This window comes from Aotus nancymaae, unplaced genomic scaffold (genome assembly GCF_030222135.1).
Source record: "Aotus nancymaae isolate 86718 unplaced genomic scaffold, 86718_ANA_hifiasm-v0.15.2.pri h1tg000036l, whole genome shotgun sequence".
Taxonomy (NCBI): Eukaryota; Metazoa; Chordata; class Mammalia; order Primates; family Aotidae; genus Aotus; species Aotus nancymaae.
This window is the reverse complement of record NW_026988450.1, coordinates 42,838,419-42,844,378: the sequence shown is the minus strand read 5'-3', so window position 1 is coordinate 42,844,378 and position 5,960 is coordinate 42,838,419. Positions and strand designations below refer to the sequence as shown.

The following is a 5,960-nucleotide window of genomic DNA, read 5'->3' as shown; positions in this document are numbered from 1 at the left end:
TTTTTAATCTATTTATTTATCTTTAGGTGCATATTAAATCTGGCATTCTCCCCATGTTATCCCTCCTCACCCTCCCCTCCGTCCCCACCCCCCGCTGTCTCTCCCCTACCCACCCCCAACTGCCCCCAGTGTGTGATGCTCCTCTCCCTGAGTCCATGTGTTCTCGTTGTTCAACACCCACTTATGAGTGAGAATATGCAGTGTTTGGCTTTCTATTCTTGTGTCAGTTTGCTGAGAATGATGGTTTCCAGACTCATCCAAGTCCCAGGTTTTCTTTCTTTTGTTTTTTCATGCTGTATTATCTTTAATTAACTACAAAGACCTTTCTAACATGTAACTTAGAGATCATTTCACCCACTGATTTGGCTGCCAGTCTCTTGTCTCTGTCTTCAGCAGTGGCTACCCTTGCCGATATAAAAAATGTTGGAGAGCCTGGTGATAAAGCTGTTGCCATTGGCATCTTTCACATGAACCACATCAAAAGATCCAAGATGTCTTTTCTCTGTTGGTGCTCACACAAGTTTGTCTCAGATTAGCACTTCCAGGAACCATACGTACGTTACCAGCATCAAACTTGATGAAATCAGTAATCTTGCCAGTCAATCTAAATGGGGTCATTCACTTTGATGAGGGAATCAGGGTAGCAGATGGTGAAAGTATCATATGTCACCAGATGAGGGATTCCTTTTGTGCTCACAAAGATTTTTCTCACTTTGCACAACTTGTACTTTGTCTCCTGGGGTGTAACAGGATGAACAGCAAAGTGACCCTTAGTGTCACAGATTAGATGGAAATTCTCTCTGGTCTTGTCAATGCTGATGACATTCATGAAACCAGCAGGATAGGTTATATCAGTTCAGACCTTGCATTAATCTTCATGAACTGCTGCATGCAATCTTCTTTTCTTGGTCTTCTGTCAGGGCATACTTAAGTCAGTTTCTTAGGAAAATAATGAGGAGAGACTCTCAGCTTGTAGGGACCAGTGGATGTACAAGGAGCAGACACACCCGTTAATTCATTCAGGATCCAATGCTTTGGGGCTGCTGCCCACTTCAGATGCTTCTTGGTACCACAAGCTGACCACACAGTGTAAAGTCAGGCTGAGCCAAAAAGACAATGATGAAGAAAACCTTTCTCTGGCAGACAGACCCGGTGTCCACCTGTCCTGGACTCTCAGTCTATGTATCTGGCCCACCTGTAGCTCTGGCCTGGGAGGAAAAGCCATTTCTCTTGGGGTTGGAGGATATTTGGCCAGGTCAGAGGTAGAGTCCTTCCTGCCAGCAGCACCAGATATGCCCCCACCCAGCCCCTACCCTAGTCCAGCATTTGCTTTTTGCCCTGGGGCCTGGCATGGCCAACCACAGAGGCTGCAATCCCTTTGCCTCTTCCCGTCAGTCCCCTGCCGTAGTCCCAAGACCTGAGACGGCTCCAGCCTAGGGAGGATAAAGGAAAATATGTCCCTGGATGGGTTTTTCTATTCCTGCCAAAAATGACATTGGATAATAGGGATCACGCTGGATCTGTAGATCACCTTGGATAGTATTTTGACATCTTATTAAGTCTTCTAATCCATGAATATGAAGTGTGTTTCTGTTATGTCTCCTTTAATTTATTTTAGCAATGTTTTACATTTTTTGTCACATAAGTTTTTTACCTCCTTAGTTAATTTGTATTTTATTCTTTTTGATGCAGTTTTAAATAGAATTGTTTTTGTAATTTCTTTTTCCAAAAGGAACTAACTAATTCATTGTTAGTGTGCAGAAATGCAACTGATTTTTGTCTGTTGATTTTGTTTCCTGCTACTTTGTTAAATTCATTTATTAGTTCTAGCAGTGTTTTTGTGTGGAATCTTTAAGATTTTCTACAGATAAGATCGTATCATCTGGGAACAGAGATCATTTTACTTCTTTTTTCCAATTTTGATCTCTCTCTTTACCTAATTGTCTGGCTAGCACTCCATTACTGTGTTACTATTTGAATAAATGTGGTGAAAGCAGGCATCCTTTCTATGTTTTCTTTCTTTCTTTCTTTCTTTTTTTTTTTTTTTTTGAGATGGAGTCTCACTTTGTCACCCAGCCTGGAGTGCAGTGGCGTGATCTTGGCTCACTGCAACCTCTGTCTCCCAGGTTCAAGCAATTCTTCTGCCTCAGCCTCCTGAGTAGCTGAAATTACAGGCACCTGCCACCATTCCCAGGTAATTTTTGTATTTTTAGTAGAGACAGCGTTTTACGGTTGTCCAGGCTGGTCTCCATCTCCTGACCTTGTGATCCTCCTGCCTCGGTCTCCCAAAGTGCTAGGATTATGGGCGTGAGCCACTGAGTCTGGGCTCTTTGTTTTTTTACAGGAAAAGATGTTAGTCTTTCATCATTGAACGTGATATTCACTGTGGGTTTTTCATATATGATTTTTATTATGTTGACATAGTTTCCATTTATTCCTAGTTTCTTCAGTGTTTTTTTTAAATCATGAAAGGGTACTGAATTTTGTCAAATGCTTTTTCTGCATCAACTGAGATAATCATGTGTTGTTTTTCCTTCATTCTGTTAATGTGTTTGCATTGACCAGTATTTGTATGTTGAATCATTCTTGTATTCCAGGAATAAATCCCACTTAGCGCTATTGGATAATACTTTAATGATGCTGCTGAATTTGGTTTGCTAATATTTTGTTATTAGCAAGATATTTTTATATCAGTGTTAATAAGGAATGTTGGTCTGTAGTTTTCTTACAGTGTCTGGCATCAGAGTAATGCTGACTCATAGAACGAATCAGGAAGTGTTCCTTTCTTTTTAATTTTGAGATTAAAATTAAAGATCCTTCTCAAATCTTTCTTTAAAAATTAAATTTTTTAAATTAAAAAAATTTAAAATTTTTAAAAATTAAATATTTGAGAATAATTGGTTTTCGTTCTTTAAATGTTTAATAGACTACACTGCTAAAGCCATCAGGTCCAGGGCTGTACTTTGGAGATTGTTGATTACTGATTGTCTCCTTACTAGTTTTATATCTGTTCAGATTTTTCATTTATTCATGATTTAGTCTTGATACGTTCTATGTTTCTAAAATTTTGGTCTCGACCTCCTGACCTCGGGATTCACCCACTTTGGCCTCCCAAAGTGCTGGAATTACAGGTGTGAGCCACCATGCCCCGCCTCTAGTTCTTTAATTTGTAAAGTTAGGTTGTTGATTTGAGATGTTTCTTGTTTTTTAATGTAAGTGTTTATAGCTATAAATTTCTCCCTTAGCACTGCTGTCACTGCATTCCATAAATTTTGGTATGATGTGTTTTTATTTTCTTTCTAATGTAAATATTTTCTGATTTCCCTTGTTATTTCTTCTTTGACCTATTGGTTGTTTAAGAATACATTGTTTAATTTCCACAAATTTATGAATTTTTCAGTTCTACTTTTGTTAATGATTTCTAACTTCTTCTTCTTGTAGTCAGAGTAGATACTTTGTATGATATCTGTCTTTTTAAATATGAGAGTTAATTTGTGGCCTAACATATGGTCTATTCTGAAAAATGTCCTATGCACACTTCATGCATATGCTGTTGTTACATAGAATATTTTGCATATGTCTCTTAGATCTATTGGTTTGGATTTATTTCTCTGCCCAAATCTCATGTTAAATTGTAATCACCAATGTTGGAGGAGAGGCCTGATGGGATGTGATTGGATCATGGTGTTGACATCCCCTTTACTGTTCTCATGAGAGTAAATGAGTTCTTAGGAGATCTGGTTGTTTTTAAAAGTATGTAACACCTTCCCCTTCGCTCTTCCTCCTGCTTCAGCCATGTAAGACATGTCTGCTTCCCCTTTGTCTTCCGCCATGATTGTAAGTTTCCTAGGACTCCCCAGCCATGCTTCCTGTACAGCCTGTGAAACCATGAACCAATTAAAACTCTTTTCTTTATAAACTACCCAGTCTCAGGTAGTTCTTTATAGCAATGTGAGAATGGACTAATACAGTGTGTATTTATATATAATATTATACATATATTCAATAGATTGGTTGTTTTTTTGTGTTGTGTAAGTCCTCTATTTCCTTACTTCTGCCTGGTTGTTTTATTCAATATTAAAAGTAGAGTATTGAAATTCCAACTATTATTGTAGATACTACAACTGGACATTTGAATCTAATAATGCAGTAACTCTGGAAATCAGATTCTCTGGTGTTGAGAAACATTAAGTTTGCCCTGCCCCCATGGCTCCCTTGTGGAGAATACCTTTTAGTTTGTAATTAGTGGTGGGCAGATAACAGCTGCCTCCTTTGGAATATTTTTGAGTTATGAGTAAATACAGAACACCTGTTTATTAATAAGAATCACTTGTTTAACAGAGACTAAATACATGGATGAGAATCTGCTTGGGGCCTTCAGCCTGTGATGATGTCAGCCCCTGAGGCTCTCAGCTTGGTGGGCTGCTGGCCCCCTGGATAGATCCACTTTGCTGTTCTATGTGGGTGTCTGCCTCTTATTACCTTCAGTGCTGCCTGGATGAGGGTCTCCCAGCAGAGCTGGTACTCGGTACTCTGGAAAACTCCTTTTTCCAGGGTTTGCTTTTTCTGTTACTGTTTATTTATTTTTGCATTGTGGTAGGTTGTCTCTACCAAGGATCATCCTGAATATTAAACTTAAGGTTTTCTCCGGTCTTTTCTGAGCTTGTACCTTTCCTTGGACATGTGTTGTAATTTTCTCACTTTTCTCATGCAGTTGTTTTTGAATGTCATAGTCTTAAAGTCTGGATCCAAAAAAAAAAAAAGACAGAAAAGCAAAGTGAAGGAAAGAGAAAAAAATGGTACTGACCTTTTAAATTCATTGAAAGTCACCTCAGCTGGAGAGGGAAGGGCTTGCGACAATGAAGAGAGGTGAAATAGCAATGGTCACCTGCCCCTTTGTCTGCACATCTATGATCAGAAGTAGCTGTCAGTAATATGAACACAGATTTCCAGTATTTGGAGAACAAGGCTTTTTTTGCCCATTCTGGCTCCAGCAAGCTGTGTGTGAGCCGCTCCAGGAACATGTACACAGCTCTCAGCTATGGTTAAGCCAGACACATTCTGCCAGTATAACTGTTGTCTAGGTGGGGAGACAAATTTCTGGTGCTCCCTACTCTGCCATTTTCCAAGAATCCTCCCCTTTCAGTAACTTTTTTTGCTTCATTTTTCTTCACAGCACTTACTGGCTGTCATAGAAGTTTGTTTTTATTTTTATGTGGTTCATCTTCCCAATACAATGTGAGCTTTGTGTGGTTGGAGACTTTGATGTCCTAGTCATTGCTGTATCCCCAGCCTGGAACAGTGCCCAGCACATTCTAGTGAGTATTTGTTGAATAAATTATATCCACTACTCATATTTTTCAAATGTTAACATTTTGCCATATTTGCTATAGATGTTTTAAGGAAAAGAAAATGATACAGATAGAGTCGAAGTCTGCTCTGTGTTTGTCTCCAAGCCTGTTACCCTTTTTTCTTCTTTGAGTCAATTACTGTCAGAGATTTAATGTTTAACAGCTTTATAAACATTCATTTCACATTTATGTAATATAATCACCATCTAGAACTGTTTGCTTTTATTTTTAAATTTCATGGGAAATATGTATATAAAAATAAGTAATACATATCTATGTTTGCTAATTGTCTTTTAAAGAAATTTTTATTAGACAAATAATAATTGTATATATTTATAGGGTATAATGTGATATTTTGATACATTAGGGAAGGATCAAATCAGGGTAGTTCACATATCCATTACATGTTTATCACTTCTTTGTGTTAAGAACATTTAAAATCCTCTCTTGTGGCTGTTTTGAAATGTACATTATTATTAACTATAGTCCTCTTGCCATGCAATAGCATACCAGAACTTATTTCTCCTATCTAACTATAATTTTGTAAGCACTGACCAATGTCTTTCCTTTCCTTGCGTTTCTTCCCACCTCTTTTCACTCAATGTTATA

At 38.1% G+C, this 5,960-nt stretch overlaps 1 pseudogene; it reads right to left on the bottom strand.

The window, feature by feature from the left end:
- Positions 1-389: 389 nt before the first annotated feature.
- LOC135277926 (small ribosomal subunit protein eS4, X isoform-like) lies at positions 390-891 on the bottom strand (annotated as a pseudogene).
- Positions 892-5,960: the final 5,069 nt, after the last annotated feature.